The sequence below is a fragment of the Agelaius phoeniceus genome, chromosome 3 (genome assembly GCF_051311805.1).
Source record: "Agelaius phoeniceus isolate bAgePho1 chromosome 3, bAgePho1.hap1, whole genome shotgun sequence".
NCBI classification, from domain to species: domain Eukaryota; kingdom Metazoa; phylum Chordata; class Aves; order Passeriformes; family Icteridae; genus Agelaius; species Agelaius phoeniceus.
Genome location: NC_135267.1, coordinates 60,221,644 through 60,246,551, shown reverse-complemented (window position 1 = coordinate 60,246,551; position 24,908 = coordinate 60,221,644). Strand labels below are relative to the sequence as shown.

General features: G+C 37.4%; 1 long non-coding RNA gene across 1 annotated transcript in view; it reads left to right on the top strand.

Annotated features, from left to right (window-relative positions):
• The window catches only part of LOC143693565 (uncharacterized), a 100,206-nt gene that overhangs the window by 64,584 nt on the left and 10,714 nt on the right, over positions 1–24,908 (top strand). The window lies entirely within an intron of this gene.

The window sequence follows — 24,908 nt, the reverse complement described above, 5'->3', positions numbered from 1 at the left end:
TGGTGAAGGTTGGAGAATGATAGATCATGATTGCTACCAACAATGTCACACTAACGAGACTCCCCAGTTCCCATCTGTAAGCTGATGTGTCAACTGCAGAGCCAAGGAATGATCAACAGGACTCACCCAGACTTTAATGTTCCCATATGGCCAGTGCAAAATTCTAATGGAGAATGGAGACTAACAGTAGATTATTGTGGACTGAATGAAGTCACAGGACTACTGGGTGCTGCTGTGCCAAGCATGCTACAACTTCCATATGAGCTGGAGTCAAAGTATATGCCAAGTATATGCCACAATTTATATCACTAATGTGTTTTTCTCAATCCCTTTAGAGGCAGAGTGCAGACCACAGCTTTGCCCTAGAGCACCACCCAGTACACCTGGAGATGACTGCCAAGGGATAGAAACACAGCCCTCCTGTCTGCCATGGACTGATCCAGACTGCACTGGATCAGGGAGAAGCTCCAGAACACCTGTGATAAACTGATGACATCACTGTGTGCAACAATCCAGAAGAAGTAGTTCAAGGGAAGCAAATAGTCAAAATTCATAAGAAAGCTGGTTTTTACATACAAATCATTTTAAAAGGCAAACACAAGATCTACTTCTTAGGAATAAAATTTCAAGATGCACATCATCAAATCCCACTGGATGTGATCAACAAAACAAAAACTACATCTCCACCAACAGAAGCTTTCTTAAGCGTGGTGGGTTTTTAGAGAGTGCAGGTTCCAAGTGACAGTCTGATTGCTAGCTCTCTCTATCAAGTGACCTGGAAGAAGAATGATTTCAAATAGGGCCCTGAGCAATGACAAGCCTTTGAACAAATCAGACAGGAGATAGTTCAGCTCAGGTGAAGCCTTGCTGAAGAGGCCTCAGCGTATAATAAATTACCAGAAAGTGAGAAACAATATACCTTGTTTACTGATAGTTTCCTACTGCCATATTGTAGGTAAGCCTTGGAGGTAGAGGCCGTCAGTATGGAGTCCTCTATGCCAAGTCTGGAAACCACTGAAGAAGGAGGGAAAATCAAGTCAGTTTGCAGAGGTGAAAGCTATCCACCTGGCTTTAGACATCGCTAAGGAGGAAAATGGCCAATATTTTATCTATATACTGACCTCAAGGAGTAGATGCAATGTATAGATAGGCTCATGGCTGAGGGATGGACTTGATGTGAATGTGAAACGTGCTGCAATTATCAGGGCAATCAGTTAAAGCCTATGCAGCATGAAGGGCAATGGCTGAAATACAAGTATGGGGAGGTCTGGAAGATTGACTCTATCACACTCCCACAAGCCTGCCAAGTCATGGGGCCTGTCTCTGCCACTTTGGATCTCAAACCAACTCCCCTTCAATCGCACTATCAAGGATATGACAGTAAAAGTCACCCGAATTAACCAAAATGAATTTTTATGAAACCACACAATCTCAGAGGTGATGGAATCAGATTTGACTTCAGCATGCTGCAATCCAACACCACAAACAATCTTTCCTGCTCTGAAAGACTGCTATGATTGATGGTGCCCAAAATCGTGGACAAAAAATCTCATTAGATATTTTATAGAGATTTGCCCACAAACTAAGGGAATGCTATCTGTGTATATATATCACAAGACAGGAAAGGTGATGGTGGTTAACTGGGATGTATTAGAAACTGTGGGACCTGGGCATGACTTAAATGCCATAGAATAGCAGGTGGATAACTGTCCTGATTTTGACTGGGATAGAACTACTTTTCTTCCTAGTAGCTGATGCAATGTGGTCCGTTTGCATTATAATTGTTGATAGCACAGTGATGTTTCAGTGGTTGCTGACTAGTACATACCTTAAGTCAAGCACATTTCAATTTCCCATGCTCTGCCAGTGAGGACATGCACAAAAAACTAGGAGGGAGCATGGTCAGGAAAGCTGATTCAAACAGTTCTGAGGGATATTCCATATCATAAAACATCACGTTCAGCATGTGAACTGGAGGTAATTGACAGGGAGGGACCAATCTCTGCTCAGTAACAGGCTGGGAATCAATTAGCAAGTGGTGAGCAATCGCATTTTTCATCACTTGGTTTTTTGGGGTTTTGTTCTTCTCTCATCTCTTGTCATCTCCTTAATCATTATTACAAATATGTCTCACTTTATTTCAGTTATTAAACTGTTCTTATCTCAAAGCACATGTTTCACTTTTTTCCAATTCCATTCCTCATACCACTGGGGTGGGGTGTGGAGGGCAGTGAGCAAGTGGGTGTGCAGAACTTAGAGGCTGTCTGGCATTAAGCCATGACAGGAGGCAACCCTGTGACAAAGAGTGCTTGCAATGTGCAGAGGACATGGGAAAAGAAATTTAAGCATTTCAAAAATTTAGAAAAAGTAAGCTCTTAAACTTTTTTACATGGTAATCACAATAATATATTATTACTATTACAATTTCATAGAATATGTAAGCACTCTTCAAGCATAATATAGAAATAAAATAATTGAAATTCAATTGAGCTTTATTCTGCACACTGGCAGCACAACCACACTTATTTCTGGTGCTCTTGAATGTGAATCTGTTTTCATTTGACTGCTGAGATTGTCCAGTTTACTCTGAATACGCCTGATTTCCTGGTTACCTGGTATACCTAAAATATATGATGGGAAAACACATTTCAGGAGAACTATTATATGATAATTTATAGCTTAATATCTGATTCTTTCCATTTTTAAAGGATCTTTGTAATTTTAAATGCAAAGAGAAAATAATTTTTAATGTATTTTACATCAAACAGATTAATGTTAGGTACATAGTGCTACAAGCTGTTCTTCTAATACCAGGTATTGCAAAGGGTAAAAGTTTACAATAGTTCATAAAAACACTGAAAAGCTTTAATAAAATTTAGCCTACCACAGCAGTGGTACCAGCTTTACAAACCAGCTATAGCCCCATGGAATTGCCCATTACATTCTGAGGTTTCCCTATCTTTATAATTCTCTATAAATGTTCATATTGCACTGCCACTTTTTGGTGATCTTTCTAACACTTTTTCTGGTGCGTTCTGATGACCTTTCCCCTCAATGAAATAGCCCGATGGTCCCAAATTTTATCTATTTACAAATTTATCAAATTCATTTAACTTGTCAGAGATATCAGGAAATATTTACTACCTCATATTAACTGTGAAAAATGTCTTAATATTCCAAGCAAAGCTCAGTTTTGCAGCTTTTGTGTTTCCATATATCTTCAAAGCCACCTCTTTTTTCTGTGAGCGATCTGTAGATGTTTATAACATTCTCATTATTGTGTCACCAGAGCAGTAGTTAGTTGCATGAGAATATGTCTCTTGTGATACACCGAAATATTTAAAAGAGCGGTGTCTTAGGCTCTAGATACCTTTGAAATATTTCTTCTTATTACTGGTTTAAATTAATGTATAAATAAACTAATCTTTTGTATTTTTATTCACTAGGGAGAAATTATAACTGAGATTCTTGTATTTTAATAAAAATATTTTGGTTAAGACAATGGTCCATACTTTTTCAGTGTGAATCCTTCACAATCTACTTTCACTTCCTCTGTCTGCATAAACAAGAGGTGAACACTGGGGAAATATTCCTCAAGCATTGGTCAAAAGCAGAAACGTTGCTAAACTTGGTATCTGTCCTACTAAAGGAGCAGTAACAACCCCCTCAAAACAAGGATAGAGACTCTGCATGTGTAATTCATCTCAAAGAGTTAGTTATTCACTCTGTGAAACCAGCAGCTCCTAACAGCAGCTCCTAGCCTGTAACATCTCACAGTTCATGAACAAACAGCTGGATTCCATGATTTATGAAAGATGTGTCATTAGGATGGAAAATGAAAGAAATGCAAGCAGCATGGATTAGAGAGGTTAAAAGTCTGTCTTCCCATTAAGATACCCTTTAGAAGGAATATCTCTGGAGGGCAGTGAAGGATGAAGAAACTCTACAAACCTCAGACAAGTTTAGAAACTGAAGTAGGAAAAAAATTTATTATCCTTATCATTCCAAATGATTTCTTCATTTTTATTTGAATATGTTGTAATTCCCAGACACAGGCAGCTTAACAGAAGGTTAAGGTCTTTCCACCACTCCTAAAATCTAGTTAGCTGCCAACAGTTTGACTTCAGTTCTCTTGCAACTGCTGAAATTTGTGCAACTCTCTCTAACTTCTTGATCTGAAAAACCATAATGGATTTTTTCTGCTCAATTATCTCATTTACAAAAATAATTTAAATAAATCTATTTGATTTTGCATTACAGAAGTGGATCTTCCTGCATACTAAAGGATTCACATCCTTGTGACACAGCCTGAATGATCAGGGAGGTGATGACCCAAGATATCATTCCTACACATGAGTGAGGTCTGTCCTTTTCAGTGGTTGTAGAAATCTCTTTCTTTCTTTCTTTCTTATACTACACAATATAAAAATCATGTATAACTTGTTTTTGTGAAAGCAGAGATGTTTGTACGGCTCAGAGCAGGCTCTCCACATCACTATGATGTAACAACTATTCAGGGAATGCTTAAATTTAGAAATTTCCTAAATTTGTTTCTACATCAAAATGTTAGCATCCTTTCAAATGCCCCCAGAAAAGCTGATCACAAGAGGTCAGTCAGATGAGGAGTATTTTCAGTGATATTGAAGGGTGAAGAAGTGTAACTACATAACAAAAAGCTGACTCAAAAGAAGAAAATGGTTTTCAATCTACATTTGAGCCACGAGTCATCCACTGTCCTTGCACTGTCAACACCTGAGGAAAGTATTTACCTACTCTTGTCCAGCTGTTGGTAATTGCAAGACATCTGAAATCAAATCATGGACAGCTAGCTTATTCTTATTAGAGAAATTAACTATTTCTTCTTAAAAAGGTTCTGGCTGAGAAATTTTACTTTTTTCATATCTAAATGAACATTCCCACAAGTTTCAGGGAGAAATGAAATCCCTGCAATACAACCTAAGTTGCTGTAGTCTGCACATTCCAAAGTGGAGGAGTTGCCTGAGAAATTCCCTATTTTTTTACTTTACATTTATATATCTGTAAGAGATAAATCTGTCTTTGAGCCCAAGATTTTGCAATGTATAATTTAAAATTTACCTTCACGGGTGACTTTATCACAAGTCCGATGAGTAACATAGACAGTAAAGAAAAAGAACAAATAATTTATAGTAATGATTATTAATATTAGCAATGTTAGCAATGATTCTTCAGATTTAAAACCTCACATATCACAGAATTATGGAATTCTTAGGGTTGGAAAGGACCTTTGGAGATAATCTAGTCCAATCCCCCTGCCAAGGCAGGGTCACCTAGAGCAGGTGACACAGAAATGCATTGAGGTGGGTTTTGATTGTCTCCAGAGGGGGAGAATCCACAACCCCCTTGGGCAGCCTGTTCCGGTAGTCTGCCACCCTCAATGTGAAAAAGTTCTTCTCAAGCTGGAACTTCTTGTGTTTACTTTGTGGCCATTGCTCCTCATCCTGTCACTGGGCCCAACCCCCCCCTTGGCACCTGCCTTTGAAATATTTGCATGCATTGATAAGATCCCCTCCCAGTGTTTAATCAAGACTAAGCAGGCCTAGCTTTCACCTCATAAGAGGGATGCTCCAGATCCCTAATCATCTTTGTAGCTCTCCACTGGGTCCTCACCAGTAGGTCATTCTCATTCGTGTACTGAGAAGGCTAAAACTGGATACCCCATTTCAGATGTGTCCTCACTAGGGCAAAGTGGAGGGGGAGGATCACCTCCCTCAACCTGCTGGCCACACTCTTCCCTATACACCCCAGGATATCACTGCCACTTATAGTCCATAATCCACCAAGGCTCCCAGGTTCTTTTCCAAAGAACTGCTCTCTAGTAGGTCAGTTCCCAGCCTGTGCTGATACTTGGGGTTATTTCTCCCCAGGCGCAGGACTCTGCATTCGGCCTTGTTCAACCTCATTAGGTTTCTCTCAGCCCAACTCTGCAGCCTGTCAAGGCCCCACTGAATGGCAGCACAGGTTCAAGTGTAACAGCCACTCCCCCAGTTTGCATCATCAGCAAACTTGCCAAGGGTCCACTGTATCCTTTTATCCAGGCGATTCATAAAAAAGTTGAATAAGACTGGACTTAACATTGTTCCCTGGGGGATACAACTGACTACAGACCTTCATCTGGAATCTACTCCTCTGACCATGACCCTCTGAGCTCTGCCATTCAGCCAGTTCTTGATCTACCTCACTGTTCTTTCATGTAACCCGTATTTCCTGAGCTTACCTACAAGGATAGTATGGGGGACAGTATCAAAAGCCTTGCTGAAATCAAGGTAGACAGCATGCACTGCCTCCACTTGTTGACCTGTCCTGCCATGTTGTCACAGAAGGCTGTCACATTGGTCAAGCATGACTTGGTGCATCTATGCCTGATGACCTTTTCTTCTTCATGCTTGGTGATGACCTCCAGAATGACCTGTTCCATCACCTTTTCAGGGGTCAAAGTGAGTCTGACTGGCTGGTCTTTTCCTGGGTTCTCCTTCTTGCCCTAACAAACCAGTCCTTGTTAAGCTGAGCCTTGTAAGCAGTGATGCCTAAAGCAACAGAGGAGTTCATAGCTTTTAAATCATATTAGATGAAAAGTGAAAAATGCAGAGCTAATACTTTATCAGAAGTGTGCAGAGCTAATACTTTATCAGAAGTAGGTGTTGTAGTGAACAGTGAAAACTTCAGGAAGCACGTGCAACCAAGGATAATTAATGGCTACATTGAGATGTGTGCTTTGTGTAGCTAGGGTGTGTGAGTGCAGCACAGGAAGGCATATCAGCCATTTTCAGTCTGGTTAGTACGTGTATGGAATACAGCCATGCCGTCACAGATTTAGTGCAAGATAGCAAGAAGTATGCAGATATAAGCTCTCCAAACCCATCCTGAAAGCCTCTTCATTGCTTTTGCACTGTGCTTAACTGTAGAATTAATGTTGCAACTCTCTTCTGATGTTAGTCATGCCCACAGCTGAAGATGTGCTCTTATGATAAGCCCTAAGCATTACTGCAATTGAACCTCAGGATTTCATCAAAGAAATCTTAATGTACCTTAATGCTGCCATTCAGCACTTTCAGTGAGACTGTATGACATGACAAGAGGCTGGGTAGAAACTCATTGCCTCAGGTGTTGCGCTGAACTTGGTTCCTCCAGGCATCCACCTATTTTTCTGCAGTTCCATGTGTTTACTTACAGTTGGCAATTCCTAACAGTGGGATAGGATCTCTTTTCACAAGGGCAGTCAGTCTTGTTAATGTATTTTATTTGTACCATCTGGCTTTGTAGCTTTATCTGAGAAACATATTGGCAATTTCAGAACAAGGGAAAATAAAACATTGTGTGCAAGAGGCTGTGGAAACAATCTGCCACTCTTACTTGGCAGATCCCTCCCAAAAGTAAATGTCATTCAGGAGTGGAGCTGTGAAGTCAAACGGTGTCCCATGAAGCCCCAGGTGCCAGGCACTGGGCACATCTCTGGATGTCAGGAAATGTGCTGGGAGGGTGTGCTGTGCAGCTGCTCCTGGGTCAGAGAAACTTTGGGAGCAGCTTCTCTGTCCTGAGAGGGCACTGTGAAATGCAGGACTGTCTTTGCTTTGGAGAGAATAATAGCTGGGGGGAAACTGCGCTACTGGCAAAATTCGGCTTCCTCATAAATCCTTCTGAACTGATGCAAAAATGTTATCCAGACTTATTCCCTGAAGCCTGTTATTAAACTCTGCGTGAATAGTTAAGTTTTTCAGCAATAGGTAAACAATTGCTGCAGTTCTGAGCTCTGTTACTGAAAATGTAAGATGTCAGCAGAGCAGGACGAAACTCTCAGCTTGGTTCTTACCTCTCAGAAAGCTTGAAAGGCAAAAGCAGTGTTACAGATTCTTACATATGTTTTTGTTTACATATACATGCACTCATTACATTTGTACAAATGTACAAATAACTGCCAGGACCGATGAGGGAACAAGGATGAAAATAGTCCTTCACTCTTTTGTTGGAAAAAGACTGTGGTTGAAGACAAAAAATTTTGTAGACTTTCCCTTTCTAGCTAAGATTTGGCAGGGGCTGCCCTTGGGGCAGTAGTGGTGAAGCTGGGTATTGCTGACCTCTTTTCTTCCTTTCCCGGGACAAGAAACCACTTGGAATCCCTTTGCTTCGACTCCAGGGCACTGCATAAGAAGTACTGTTAATTCTTTATCCTGGTCTCAGGGACAGCAGAAGTGCTTGAATTTCTTGCACTTCCTCATGAGCCTCTGGCATCATGACATTTATTCAGAGTTTGGTTGACCTCTGCTGCCTTTATGTATCTTTAAAGTTCATTCCTGTGCAACTGTCAATACATCTATTTTGTAGCTTTGAAATAAGAAGCTTTAGGGTGACTAAAAGGACACTCGTAGCTGTTCAGTCAAGTGTGGTTGTGATTTTAAAGACCTTGCTGTTTTCGGTTGACTTTTTACTAACACCGTATCTATTTTCATCAATATATTTGGAAAATATGTTGCATTTTCTAACTGCTTTACCTTGTGTTTCATAATGCAAGCTATAAGGTAGAAATAGAAGTAGTTTTGGGATCAAAATTTATCCAAAAAAATATTCTCTGGAGCAATTTTTTGTTTACCCTTCAATCCTTCATAATTGTAAAATCAGTTTTTCCCAGAATGTTTGAAGTGGTGTTACTATAAAGCAGAAAGTAGACTTTGAGTAGTATAAAATATTTTTAATATGATACTAAAACAGAAGTAACAAATGCAGACTATATAAAATGTACCAGCAATTGAGCACTGAGATTGAGGTTAGATTCTAGAAGAGCTCCCAATGAAATAAGGGGATACAATGGGTCAGTTTAATTCTCTGCTGAAAAAAGACATGCCTATTATCTAATTTGATATATGTGACATTCTTATCTGGATAGAGCTGCAGGAGTTGTAACATCAGCTCTATTTCTGTTTGCCCATTCTATGTCAGTGCAATAGTATGGTAAGCCTAATGCAAATATTTCAGGGTGTCTTTTCCAGTTTAGGACAGTAAAAAACCCACTGTGCTTTACTTTCTCAGTCCCATACAAGAAGTAAGACAATTGGCAACTTCAGGCAGCTGTAGTAAGCTCGGCTTACTTAAGTTCTCACTCAAAACAAGCTGCATTTTGTTCTCTAGTCTATGGCATGAGATACATATAGGCTGCACAGATAGCATGAAAAGAAATGACAATGATGTATTTGTTGCACAAAATGTCAATTTTATCCTCAGAAACCCTTGCCTTTCAAAGCCGTGTTTGCAATTTAAAGCACCATTGTTTTCCATCACCTTGGGTGATGTTTACTGTCAGGGGAGTCGAAGGATCCAGTGTAGCCTATTTGATAATCCATAAAAATATTTTTTCCCATCTGGAAACATAGCTCTGTTGTGGGCAGCTGTGCTCTGCAGCAGCAGGAAATGGCTAAGGTGTGCCTCATAGGAAACGGTGATAATCAGACCTGGAGATGGTGCAGTCACAAGTTTTATTACTAACTAAGGAGAGTCACAGTCTTCATTCTGAAATTTAAAAAAAAATGCTATCCCAATGACTTCTGCCAGCTGGCTGCTGCAAGCCCCAGGGACCAAGCGGGTGTCTCAGGAGGTTCAGCTGACCAGGACCATGCCAGCAGCTCCTCCTTTCAGGAAGACACACTTCAGGGATATTTCCCATTGTACAGGCTGTGCAGACTACCAGTGTCAGGTCTGTCTGCCAACCACATTCATCTTTTTTAAACCAGAGTATCTCTACTGACATTCTCATACATATATTTGGTTAAGTATATGGGTTTTCCAACTCCTTTGGCAGCTCATATTTCACAAATTTCATGCTTTCTGCTTTCTATCAAACTGTACCCTTTTGTATCAAGGACAATTTCCTTTGGTCTTTCCTTATTTGCCCTGGTATTAAATCTGATTTTTTTTATTCTAATTTTTGTTTATGTTCACAATTCCCCTCATCCTTTTTTATATTTCTATTCTCCTCTTTTCCTGTTTCTATGCCTGCATTCTCACAATTCTCTTTCTCCCTTCTCTTTTCTGCTTCCTTTATTTTCTCTCATTTCTTGAGAAAAGGAGACTCAAGAGTGACCTAATCACTCTCTGCTCTCAAGTAAAAACTGATATCACAAGACAAAATAGCCTCAAGTTGCATATGAGGAGGTATCGATTGGATATTAGGGGAAAATTTCTTCACTGAAAGAGTTGTCAGCCATTGGAACAGGCTTCCCAGTGAAGTATTTGAGTCCATATCCCTGGAGATTTTAAAAAAGGTGTAGATGTGGTGCTTAGGGATGTTGTAAAATGATTAGGGACATAGTTTAGATTTGACAGTGTTGGGTTAATGATTGGACTCAATGACCTTTGTGTTCTTTTCCAACCTAAATGATTCAATGATTAATAATTTCTTGTGTCTTTCTTCTTGATCTGATTGTTAGCACTACATTGTGGTACTGGATTAATCTATTTTTCAGTGACATTTACAGGCTGAGATTTAAGTAAAACTAATTCATCTACTATGAATATAAATCTGGGATTTATAAAAAGACTTCCAAGTCTTTTGTATGAAAACCTGTAGAAACCCAGTTTTCAAATCCAACTTCTTTAGTTAAAGGCAAATGCTGAATTTACAATTAATCTCCTCCCACTCATACATCCCACTTCATTAAACACCTTTCCTTTGCTATAAGGTCACCACAATAGTTTTCTCCCTGAACTTCACAGACCTGAGTCTAGAACTATTGCTTTTTGGATTTTTTTCCCACTCATAAAGAATTGTTTAGTTTGCAATCGATTTTTTTTTTTGGTTAATAGAAGAAGGATATTTTTTTTACATCCTATGATAGTTGCACAGTTTCTAAGCCAGAATCAAATAAACCAGAAATTTAGAAAATGCTAATTCTCCAAATATATTTTCCTTTCTCTTGAAAAAAAAAGCAAAACACTAGAAACAGTCAGGTACATGTCAAGTTTAATCCTAGTCTCCAGTTTTCTGATGTCAATGATTTAAAGAGGACATTGCATTTCTGTGGTTTTAGTGGGATCTCTAAAGGACTTAGCAAATAGATGGTGGTCAAAAAAGCTGCATTATACAGCCTAAGCTCATGTGAATGACAAATCTGGGTGTCTGTGTTCTTTCAGAAACCCTCAAAGTCCTCATCTGACAGGAGTGAGATTAGCTGTCATCTTTAAATCATCAAAGCTGAGATCAAGCAAGGCTCCTAATCTTAACAATTCTTTTCCTGCATATCTTGGCGTAGCCATCAAGGTCAGAACCTGCAGCTACAGTGCTTGCTCCTAATACGGTGGTGAAGGAAGTTGCAAATGGATGGGCAGTACAGGCTGAGCAATGGGGGGAGAAATCTGAGTCTCACAGACAAGGGAACACAAATCTTCAGATATTCCATGTATTTTGCATGGAACTTCATCCAAGTACTGAGTGACAAATCAAAGCTTTTTTTTCCTTCAACCAATATTTCTTAACACATTGCCCTACACTGGTTTATACCTACTTATGTTAGACATGGATTTTTTTCTTCTCTTGTTCACTTTTACTAAATTGTGTTTTATTATAAACTACACAGCACAAAGAGGGGCAGTTACAACTAAATTATTATCTTTATTACCAATGTCTGTTTGGAACAGTGAGAATTGCTTTCTGATAGCCTAGGCTCGTGCAAATGTCTTCTAGAGAGCTCTACCCCTTACTCTGAGCAATGGCCATCTGTGACTGAGCCACTTCCCAGGAAGGCCCAGAGCAGCTGAGGGGAGGAAGAGGACTCATGTGTCATTATATTAGGCTGAAACAGCTCTTCAAGACTTAATATTTATTGGCAAACTGTATTTCCAGTTTTGAAGTCTCCCACATTGAAGGTGAAGGGCTGGACCAGGCTTTAGATGTCTAAGTCGTGGGTTTGAAGTAGAATAACTGTTCAAAATAAAATAAAAGCAAATTTCCTGCTGCAGGGGTCAAGCCTGGCATGGATTTACTGTAAATCTTTTGTTGAATGAATATTCTTTATATTCCTGTAGCTGGAGATCATAGTAGTCCCTATAGTACAGTGATTTCAAAACTATTTTGGTCAAGGAAAAAATTTTGGGCACACATGCTCCATGTACCTGCAGCTATTTATTTATTAATTACGTGCATGCACAGTGTACTATATACAATTCACACTCAAAATTGTATCAAAGGATAGCAATTTTAACAAGGATGATATAAAGACAAAATAAGCCTTATTGTCAATTTTTAAAATAATCTATCTTTCTTATTGATGGCACAAAAAAATATTTTCTTCTTGCGCCCCAAGGGATTACCTTGCACACCCACTGGGTTTTATGCACCTCACCACACTTTGGAGATCACTGTTTTAATTGATGTGCTATGGTGCACTAAACACGTGCTCAGTAGCAGTAGTAACAGTAGCAGTAACCCAGTGTAATCTGTCCACAGACCAGAAACTTGATTCTAACATCACATTCACATGAATTTTTCAGTCCTTCAAATCTAAGTCATCTTCTACTTTGAGTCTTCTGGAATATATGCATCTGGTTTGAGTGAAAAACACTGCTATTATGGTATTAGGAAGTGATGAAGTAACATCACATTCACATAAATTTTTCAATCATTCAAGTCTAATTCATCTTCTGCTTTGTGTATTCTGAAATATCTGTGGCTGGCTTGAGTTAAGAGCACTGTTATAATGGCATTAGGAAGTGATAAAGACTTGGCCATAGCTGTCTGCTCACTTCCTTTTGAATAGAATCACAGAAATTAAATAAGAGAGTGTTTGTCATTTATTTAATTGTTTGGAAATGACTGTTTATTAAAAAATAGGAGAGGATTGCTGATGTATTTCCAGTATTGGCCCCAGTACCTGAATCAACATTGTAACCTAAAACCATTGCATTTAGACCTGAATTAATGATATATCATTTATCTAGGAGTGTGCTAGGAGCCTAGCACAAACATTAACATTAATTCAAATTCATGAAATTAATGAATTAATCCAAGTTCTGAAAATATTTTAAAATTTTCTTTGAACTTCCAACTTTAAATATTTATGTAAATGCTGTAAAGCATGGTTGCTTTTTTGTTTGTTTTTATAAAGGTGAAATATTTGAATGCCACAATTTGACCAGTAGCAGAATATAGAAGGAGAGCAACAACATCCAGAATTCTTCTGTCCCAAAACAGGACACTCAGGGTGACCTGGGATGGACTGAACTGCTGCTCTAAAAAACAGACTTCAGCCCTCTGATCTGCTGCCTCTGACACACACATCACTGTAGCAGCAATCTTCAACAAAAAATTCAATCTCAGAACTTTGCTTTTCCAGAAAAAGGACCTTTAACATTTATGCCAAACAATTAAAATTCTTACAAATACATTTTTTAAGTCTAATTTTTCAAACTGATTTTTCTGTTTTCTCTCCTTCAGAAATTCAAATCTGGCATTCAGCTTACTATTTTTCTCACTGTTACAGCTGAATCTCCATCTCCATACATCTTGACAAGTTGTAATGGTCTGGAGAGTGCCACAGCTTCCTTTAAGTATTATTAGGGAGTTGCTGATCCCTAACATGTGGGAAAATGTGGATAGCATTGAAGTTCATTGAAAATCCCCTTCCCAGTTAGAAACAGGTAATATACAAGCCATGTAAATCACTGACATGTAAATGCTCTGTAAATTATGCCACATTTCTGCCACTGTTGGTTTTTCCTTTCACAGTTTAAAACTATTAAAGGAGTAATCATACATTATTTCTTCCTTGCAATAGCAAGACTGCCCCTCACTTAAAGCTACAAGCTCTTATCTTGCCAAATTAAGGAAATCTCCTTGTGATTCCAGGATGGACATTTATTAATTCCTTTCTTGATTTTTGTCAGTGAAAAAATATTCATGCTTCTCTAGAGCCTCTTCAACAGCAAAAACCTGATCCTGCTCTTATTCAGGTAAAAAAGTTCCCACAGAGCTAATTGGAAACGGAGAGCAGACCATGGTCAAAAGTACTGTAGTATACAGACATCACAGCAGCACCTAGCTGGCAAGAAGATTAGCAAGCACATCTGTTCTGAACCATTAAAATGATATAAAGAAATTGCCTTTAAACCACCTGCAGGACAGTAATTTCATACAATCATTACAGAGTCATTAAAAGTTAATGTAGAAAAAACACCACTGTGGGAAATGCAATCTTCTTCTGTGTTCACTTGATACTCTAAAAATCTGAGCAGAGAGCAGTCTGAAAATTATTGTGTCAGATGATTATACCTTACCTTTGAGACAACATATTGTCTCAAATATGTCCTTTGCCACAGATTAGACTACTTTCTAAATTTTCAAACCATACAGAGAATTTTCACGTTGGACATGATACACACATGGCAGCAGGATTTTGGAACCCTTTTGAGAAGATATTCTTGAATTCTGAAAGTGTATAGGGATCTGAATTTCAGTTTTTGAAATTCTTTTATTGGATATAAGCAAAATGGACATAAGCAAAATGGACATAAAGAAAGATGTGCTAAAACTGAGAAGGGGACAGTTATTCATACTAGGATCAAAGCAAGACTGGTGAGAAAAACAGCAGTGGAATGTGAAAAAAGGAACTTAATGCTTTAGATCAAAACAAGAGAAAGGCATTAAATGATGCAACAGAGAACATTGTGGTTATATACTGGAATATTTTCTTATAATCCTTAGTTCCATAAATAACATTAATGTAGGTGGCTAGAATATAAGTAAATAAAGGTGGTATAGAAAGTAATCTTACCCCCTAAAGAGTTGCATCTGGGTTAATTATTAAAGATTAGGAGCAGGCCTGACTTTAACAGGCCACAGCTGTAGCCAATAAGAAGAGTGTTATAAAAGAGTGGATTTGTTGGTTGAGGGAAATTTTAGTTGGTTACTGCAAGAAGAAGAAAGAGTCAGTGCTCTGAGGAGCTGCCTATGAGAAACATCAAGGAGGTATGAAACTCTTGCACTAAGGAGACAACAATATGAAACCTTTGCAACATAATCACAACACGTGAATATGAAGGAACTCTGAAAGCGGTCATGGAAAGAAGAAATATTATTTATAAATGTATTTATCTGCTCTGCAAGACAGAAAGTCCTTAATGACTGGGCTGGAAGACATATATGGAAGCACTACCTGTTGAGTTTGTAAAGACTGATGTTGTCTTCCATGATAGTCTTGTAAATTAACTATGAAAATGCAAGTTCAGACAAATCCATTGGAAACAGGAAAGATCCAAGCATGAGCAAGATGGTGTATGATGTAGAATCACCAGTATTCCCCCATTAATTGCAAAGCTACATTGTGTAGAGTATTTTCCTTAATGAATGAAAGAAGAGAATATAAGATCTTATTAATTTCAAATAGGATTAGAGACAAAGGGGCCTCATGAACTGGGCAGATTGGAGGAAAGGTTTGAAGAGTATATAGTTTAAGTGGTTCTGGATATTGAAATTATTTAGTTTAAAAAGCACATGATATTGAGATGTGTAAGGGAGTAAATTCCAGCTGTAAAAGTATACAGTATGAAGAGTGTGTGAGGTACTCTTTGAAATCTATCAAAATCCTTTTGGGTTATTTTTTCTTTACTCCAAGAAAGATTTATCAGAGGTGCAATCTCTACCAAAAATAACCCAAACAACCGAACCAACAAACCAAAACAAACGAACAACAAACCATTAAAAAAAACCCACCAAAAAAAACCAGAGGAAAAAGCATGGTTAGAAATGTTGAAAATCAAATTGATAGAGAAAAACAAGGAGAGCTTGTAAGGAGAAAGCTGAAGGGTGATGGATGAAACACAATCCATAAGATTTAAATGCTGCTTTTGGAAAAATTCAAATGCTTTAAGGTGTTCACCATGTCTTCTGGGGAGGGTACAGGAGAGAAAAGCTCAATTGCAGCAAACAATGGTGAAGTTGACTATCAGGAAAGAACATCCATTAGGGTAGTGAAGTAACAGCATATGCTTTGCAGAAAAGTTCTGAATCTCCCATCACTAGAATTTTTAAGACATTGTTTTGTCAACTATCAAGGAAATACTGATGTAATTGACTCCTTGTTCAGTCAGAATTACAGCTCATGTCTCAGCCCCATTCATCTACCATTGTATGGTGTGGCAACTGCCTGGAGTTTTGGAATAAAGCAATTTGTCCAATCCATAACTAAATTCAGAGGAACACAATTTTGCTACAGCTGCTGAAAAGGAGAGAGGACTGGAGTAGAAGCAGGAGTGTAAGGAGGGTTGAAACAGTCTGGAAAGCAGAGTGCTATATAATCAAAAAGTTCATTTAAAAATGTGTAATTTAAAATATGTCAGTAAAAGGTAAAGCTACAAATGTAATAAAATAATCAAAGGAAATAGACACTTCTATAGCAAAAATATGGTCTTATGTCATTTAAATACACAAGCAAAAAGCCAATCAAGTATTCTGTGAAGCCACTGAGGGATATACAGAAAGTGGGAAGTAAGTTAATGACGTTAGTATTGCTCTGAGCCTGAATAAATTCTCTGCTTTCGTCTTCATGAAATAAGCCAAAGGTCAGATTCTGAGGATTGGGATATTTTCCCAAGTGGGAGGGAAGGGAATGGAAGCGTTGAAAGACTTTATGAGTACATCAAAGCAGAGAGGCAATTAGAGCTGATAAAAGTTCACATAGAAGCAGATAGAGATAAATCGCATCCCAGATTTTTTTTAACCTAGCAAGTTGTAGAAAGATGTGGTTTCCAGCTCATAAGCTCTAAGAAAGCATAATAGGATTCAAGAGAACAGAGATTCAAGAGTCAAACTGGGGGCAGCCATGACACTGAAGTTTATTTATTTGCTGGTTTATATTTTTGTTTATTTATTGTCTCAATGACACACAAGGGAAAGACTTTATAATGAGACTCAGTGAAGTGAGCTATATATTGACAAAGGAATGAGATATCAGTAAGCACTGATCTGAAATCATCACTGTCATGTTTTCAAAGTAATTTGCACTTAGCCTTCTCAGGTGTTTGCTGATATTGAAGTTGTTTTCTTAATATCTCATACTTCAATCAAACAAACATATCTGAGTTATTTGCTTTAGAATTATGACAGAAGATAATTCACTGATATTCTGTTATGATGATCTCAAATGTGATTTTTTTGTATCATTTTAGCTGTCTTGAGTGAATGAGTTAAAAAACATTAGCTGCCTTCTTCAGTCTACTTCATCTTTGCTCAGTCGGGCCACCCTATACAGAATATCACTGTGTTCTTAATAAGCCAAAACCAGGGAGAACAGTTAAGAAGAGAGAGGTAAAAGAAGTGTGAGGTTTCCAGATAACATGAGTTACTGTACTGCCCAATGCATTCAGTGGAGGGGACTGCTCTGATTTAGAGAAAGAAACTATAGGTGGGAAACCTATAGCATCTGCTGATGTTTTTACGCTAACATGCAGAGACACTTGTGCACTTCTCTTTATGTGAGGGGCTTCCTGTATAGCTCATAAATGTGTTTCAGATTTTCAGTATTATTCATAATTTTTTTGTCTTTCTTCTCCCTCCTCTATGGCACCCTATAATCTGCTGGAAACAACTTTGCAGAAGAAAGTTGTAAAGCGGTTTTCTTCAATCAATAAAAAGCCAAGGTTCATCAGATGTTTAGATCCAGTTATATGTTTTACCACAAAATATTAGAACAAATATAATCATTAAAAGATTTCTATTACTAAATGGTCTTCTAAATACGTTAAACCCAAAACATAAAAAAAACCCCAAAACATTGGCATCTCAGTCAAAATCTGCCCTGTAATGCATAAGCACTTAGTTTAAGTTTAGTAACAGAATTAATAGACAGCAGGTTGAAAAAATCTGCACAGGAGATCCCTTTTCCACAAAGCTGTTACAAACCAAAAGGCAGTTTCCAGTGAAAATGGCAAAAGGAAAGATAAAAACCAAGGAAAACTTTAATCCCTCTGTCACAAATGCTTCAGACAATCCTTGCACGTGTAAAGATGGTTCCAGTTAGAGCTGATAGGACTCGGTCAGCTCTTGCGCTTTCAGAACTGCCAATAAAAATTCCTAATTGAGAAAAAATTACTTTTTAAACATTCTCTTTTCAGGAGATAAAATATCAAGTATATGTAAGATTTTAAAAGGATTTTTAAAAAGCTTGATATAAATATGATCTATGTGATTATGAAAAATACATGTTAAAATGAGCATTAAAATACTGAAATGCTGTATAGCTCTTTGTGTGTGGTTTACCGGAAAAAATACTCTCATTTAAAATGAAACTTTAAAACAAACCAAAAAAAGATTTCATTCAGAATACCATTCTGAAGTTGTGTAAATGTGTCTTATAGTTTTCAAAAGACATTTTTGGTAGATTTTAAATCACTTCTAGTTGCAGGCATTTGAAGTCAGTTTATTGAAAGTGTGGTTTTGAACAGAAAACATAAGCGACAACAAATACCAGGAATAAATACAAGGTTTTACAAGGAAATTGAAATACATGAAACCTAGTGTGAAGGAGTTTAATTTTTAATTCTGACTATCAAATACAATATATTAATCCATTAGGTTTTTGTTAGATGACTTTGCAGCCCTTTCCACTCAGAGAGTTGAACAATTTCAGGGGTTTTCTGTAGCAGTTGCAAGTCATCTTTAGAGATGGAAAGTGACCCATGTCTATAGTGAGCATATGAGCACAAAATGAAGTATCCTTATGGATTAATTACTAAATTTAGTATTGCAGTAAGCAATTTAGTATTTTAATAAGTGCAGTGCCTTGAATCACAAACCCTGCTTCAGCCACTGGCTGAGGGACAGGCATTTTATGGATTATTTTATCTTTTCTTCCAGCTAGAGGAGGGGAGCTGAGTCACAGGACATGCCTCCATTGTGTTGACACCAGGCACTGCTCTGCAACTCTAGTTTAAGCAGTAAGGATTTTTGGGGGGATATTTTCCATCTCTTAAAATATTTTATTTGCAAAAGGCTGAACTAAAACCATGAATTGACAACTGAGGGTATTTGATTTAATTTCTGCCTTTGTGGAGATATCAAATATGTTGCGTATATTCTCTACAGCATAGTTTCTCCTCCTCTGTCAGATGGTTTTAATGATTCTAGCTCTGCTTCCCAGGAGTGTTCTTGATGAGTTTTAATTAATATCTTTAAAGTGTTCTGAGCTCCTTACCTATGCACTGTAATATCAATGTAAAATATTATTAGATTTCAGAAACAATGACTATTCCAAAGGTTAATAATAACAAGATTAATAGTGTATTGAAATTTATGACATATGTTAGCAGCTTGCATGTCAGATGTTATGGTTTATACTTGTATCTGCCTAGAGGAAAAGAGTTTTTGATTGAAGACTTTTTTCTCTCTCTATTTTTGCATATCATGTCTAAACTAGCTCTGGTAAAATGTCTCTGTTACTTTCAGAGATTTCAGTAGTCATCAGAGATTTTGTTTTTAATAAGTAAAATCACTGAAGTAAGGACCAAAAAAAACCCTCCTGCTCCCACACAGGAAAAGTGAATTTCATGCTCCTCACAAAACCTGATGTCAATTAAGGCCTTCTTCCTACTTATTCAGGCAAGTTTGCTCAGTACATTTCTCACTGTTTACAGATTTAAAACAGAATTGTGCAGCTTCCCTCAAAATCTCTGTTTGAGACTAATTCACATCCAGTTTGGCCAAAAATCTTTGTCATCTGACAGCCATCCAGAGTAGTGCTGAAGGTGTTTTGATTGCCATGGTCTTGGACTTCTGGTTTCTTATCACTAGGACTACTTATCACATTTGTGTTAAACCCTCCCTCTCAGTACTCCCTCAGATGCTACAAGCAGTCACAGAAAGAAAACCAATCTTGTCATGTTTTGAATAAAGGGAGGCACGGTGTTGGAAAGGGTACTGAAAGTCTTCTGCTTCCACTACTGCTCTTTGATTGAAGAAACAATGCTTTCAGCAACATTTCATGGAACTGGTCACCCAAAAATTGCTGGCAGTGAGTGCCAGTGCTTCCTGTACACAGTAGGACTCTCAACAGAGCATCTGCAAACCTTGCATGTGCTGACCAAGGCAGTTCCTAATCTAGGCCATCCTGATTCAGCAGGATATCTCATGGGCTGTGTTTCTGAGCACTATCAGGATTGATTTCTTTTTTTTTTTTCTTTAATATTCTTTATATTCCAGGATATAGATGCCAGTGCAATTCCCTTTCTTAAAAAATTCTGTACCTTTATTCAAAACCTATGACATAAATACAGAGTTTTTGCAAGTGTACCAAGAATCCATGCTTCTCCCAGCCTCATTCATTTTTGCTGGCTTTCTGGCATCATGAGGGGGGTTTTTTGCCCATTTTTTATGAGGTATTTTCAACAGAAGGGCTCAAGAACATTCCTTTCTGATCATTTCCTGAATGCATACATCTCTTTGGTTAACACAATTTACTAGAAAGCTGAGCTTGAATCTGCTCTGGCAGTAGCCAAAATTTGTAGAGTGTTGCCAAAGAGGGAATGTTACCATTCCTTGGGGATGTAGGATAAAAAAATGTGATCCTCATGTGCAGGTGAGTTTAGAGACCAGCCCCACTCTGGATGTGGATGCAATAGGCATCACCCACTCTGTGGATATTTATGAGATGCCAGCATCAAATCTGTTGCACTGGAGGGGCTTCTTAGATTCTTCCAGTATCAGAATTTTAGACATGAGGAAATGTAATAGTTTGAATTACTTTGGGTGTCATTAGGATTCTTCAGGGCCAGGCAAGGAAACATGGCTCTTTTCTCTGCCTCTCTCTCTTTTTTTTTTAATGACTACTTCCTTATGCACACTTTTTTGCACAGGTACCAATGAAATTTTGAGACTTAAATCTAAATTTTGAAACTACTGAATAATACAGTGAGCTCCCTATTTGCCAGCATTGTTTCAGTTTCATCCAGTCCTAATTGCCTTACAGACTCTTTTGAATATTTAAAGAAGATTTAATGTACTCTATTAATTTTTCTTTTGCTTCCTATGTTGTATAAATAATTGTGTATAATACATAATTATTATACAAATTATTATACATTCATATGTATGTAATAATTCCTGCTGTTAACCATTGTAAACTTACAATATTTTAATCACAATATCTCTTACTTATTTTTCCCTCTTACAATGAAAAACATAAGACACCATTTATTTTATCTTCTTTTCTGCTAAAGTATTCATTTCAAATCAGACTTTCAGTGCCTATTGATAGTTCATTGCTTGCTTTTAATTAATATTATATGTCATTCAGCTTACGAAATTCAAAGTAAATGTTAAACCTCTGGCAGAAAAAAATCCAATTGGCACTTTATGTGCCTCAATAAAATGGCAGGCAACAGTTGGCACTGTTCAGCAAAAGGAGTGCTGTGCTGGGAAAATGGAGCATGATGATCACTTCTCCTGACACTGAAAACCTCTTAAGAGCCACAGGGCTTATCACACTGACCTCAGGGAGCTAAAATAAAAGTAGGTCCAACATGCTTGTGGGGACAGCAGCATTGCTGCACCACTGCTTCATTCCAGGGATAAACCAGAGTGCAGGACTCAGGCTCTCATTGCTCAGGACCTGCAGATGAATGATGAGATATACTTTGGCCTCTCCTGAAACAGATATCAGTCTTTGTGATAGGAAATTATTTTTATGGATAATCAAGCAGTATTATTATCTATCACTGTTATCTATAACAATGTATAGCTGTGCATAAAAATGAAAATGATAGGTCATAACAATAATAATAATCACTGAACTCAACTCAGTGATTATTATTATTGTTATGACCTGTCATTTTCTCAGGTTGTAAAGTTAAAAGGGAGGTGCATCTATCGTGAAGGTGTAAGAAGGAACAAGGATTTCTTGTATAGCCAAGCCAGGCAGTCTTTGTGTCTTTGTCACTCGATCACGCTTCTCTGTTTTCTGGAACATATGCACCTATCTGTAGAAAATTATAAAGGTACACCCTGCCAAACACACTCACCAGGATTTGTAGGTTGTTGAGACCCGTGCTGGGAATAGAACATTAGAAATGCTGCAGGCATTCTGCCCTGGCAGGGTCCATGAAAGCTGCCCTGTCCCCTTCACTGCCACCACCTTGGCAATGAACATGTCTCCTTGAAACATGTGATCAGCCCAAGAACCAGTTTACATCAAGCTCCCTAATCTTTTGTAGTGTCACCAGTCACCACAAACAATAGGGTTTGATTGAGATTTCTTCTCTTCTGAAGGAATCAAATTGCAGTTTCGTCTCCCATGAAATAAGGCTCACTGGTTTGTGATTAAGATGTATTATATATCATCATTTGTTTCCTTGTTTGTATGCCTATATATGTATGATGTGCTCAGCCAACATTGTGATAAATAGATTTCTTTCAAGAAAAATCTCTCATGCTTTCAGGTCCTATCTCCTTGCATTATTTTCTGGCAACTATTAACAATAACAATTACAATTGACAATACCTCTTGTGTAAAGTTTAACATTAAGATTCACTTCCATACTGTTAGTGACTGGCAGGTAACACTTGTTTAGAAAAAAGTCTTATTTCCATGCAAATAATTTTTCTAGCTTTTCTGTGCAAGCACAGCTCGTGACAGGGAAGATACTAAAGGATGTACAGTTGCAAAATGGAGGTCTAATGGTGGGAAATAGAGCTTCAACAGGCTGAGGGTTTTTTGCTTTGTTAAAACTCACCATGACAGAGACCAATATTTTTACATATCTTAAAATTAATTTAAGATGGCACAGTAACACCTCATCAGGGTGTTTGGGTATAGACACCAACCATGTTCAAACAATTCATCATTTCACAAATAACCAAAAGAATGACCATGTGATACCTTTTCTTCTAGGATAAAATAGGCAGGGGAGTTGAATAAGATGATCTTTAAAGGTCTCTTCAAACACAAATCATCCTATAATTCTGTGATTCTATGAATGGAAGGTTATTTTTGTATGAAAGTAATAAACATCTTTATATTAAAACACAAATACTCCACCCACCCAAATAATACACAGAATAATACACAAAAAACATATCTCAAATATTAATTCCAGAAGGGATGTATACACCTAATTTTATCTCAATTCTAATGACAGTGAGGGAGGAGAAATATATTTCCTTTTCCCAGTTGAAACTGACACAGATTTCCCATATCAGACTAAATATCAGAGTTCAGCTATCAATAGTGCTACTCCTATTTGTTCTTTGACTTTTTAATATACCCTCCACTTACAATGTAAACACCACCAACATGCTGAATGTACAAAAGCAATTAGTTATGAATTACATAATCATGGTTTTTACCATGATTATTCTAAATTATGGTACAGCTATTGAAAAGGTAAAAAGAATCATGGTTCCTTCCCCAGCTGACTATGTATTAAAAAGCCGAATTTCATTTTATGTATACAAATTTTATGTACTTGTGATACCCGAAAGACATAAATCATGATCACTATTTCAGATATATATGTTTGGCTTGTATCCTTTCAAATTGGACTCTCTTGACTGTATTATATTGCTTTGCACTGGGAAAAAAATAAAAAACAAAAACAACAACAACAATAATAAAAAACAAAACAAAACAAACAAAAACAAAAACAACCCCCCCACAAACAACAACAACAACAACAACAACAAAAAAAACCAAAAAAAAACCAAACCCAAGCCCCAAAATAGCAGAAAACAAATCCACAAGCAAACAGTACAAGACAAATTTTCCATCCGCTCCTTGATACCTGTAATTTTTAAATCAAGACTATTAAAAACTTATTTTAAGCTGCTGAAGAGATGGAATTGATCAAAAATCCTGAAGCTGTGGAAAATATGCCAAGGATCTAACCCATTACTCCTGGTCATGATGGACACAAAGAATAAATTTGAAATTTGCTTGTGGTGTGCTTAGCTCAATGGAACACAACCACAACTAGTTTCACACAGGTGTAATTTCTGTAAAACCATTGGTGTTAAACAAACATAAAGCTGCAGTTTTAAACCAAAGTTTTAATTGCAATGATGTATTGAGACTAGGAGGGAATAAAGGTAGAGTGAGTGCTAGAAAGCCTCCTGCGGCAAAGCAACTGTTGGAAAGAAAACTAATCAGACACAGTTGGAAACAGTTGGCTTTGATAGACTGTAAACAGTAAAAGTCATGATTTCTCTCCAAGTCATCTGACACCTTCATTACTGCAATTACTTATTTAATGCCCCTCACATCAAGAAGCAAACACAGCTTTATTAGCTCATGCAAGCTTATTTTTTAATCTGTATTCTTCACCAGTACTTACCAATTAACACTATGCATCAACAACCTGCATTTGTAGCAGCTGCTCAGTTAAAATATATTCAGATAGTAGAAGAGTATTCAGAAGTTTCATACTCCTTCTAGGAACATGACTAAGTGAAGTCAATATTATAAAATACATTTTGAATTACAGCTTTTCAACACCTGAAAGGGCAATTTTAATCTGTAGATTTATCATAGCTGTCCAGTTTAGCAAATATCAAACATTGCATTTCACTCTGTACATTCTTGGTCCTACTTTACAGATGTTCAACCAAGAAAATATCTTGAGTTTCGCACACAGGCATCTTTCAAAATATTTAACTTAAATCTTGGCTTCTCATGCTACATTGGTTAACTCATCTACAGAATCTTGGTATCAGGGCTGTTGCCACCAAAACAGAGGAAGTAAACAAAACCAGGTCTGTGAGGAGAAGCAATACCCTTCAATAGACCAAATGTTACATTTTCCATGGAAAAGCATTCAGACTCAAGCTTTTCTTAAAGTAAGAACCAGAAATAACTAAGAAACTTCTGGGATCTTGTAATCTCATTTTGTAAAAATACAAAATT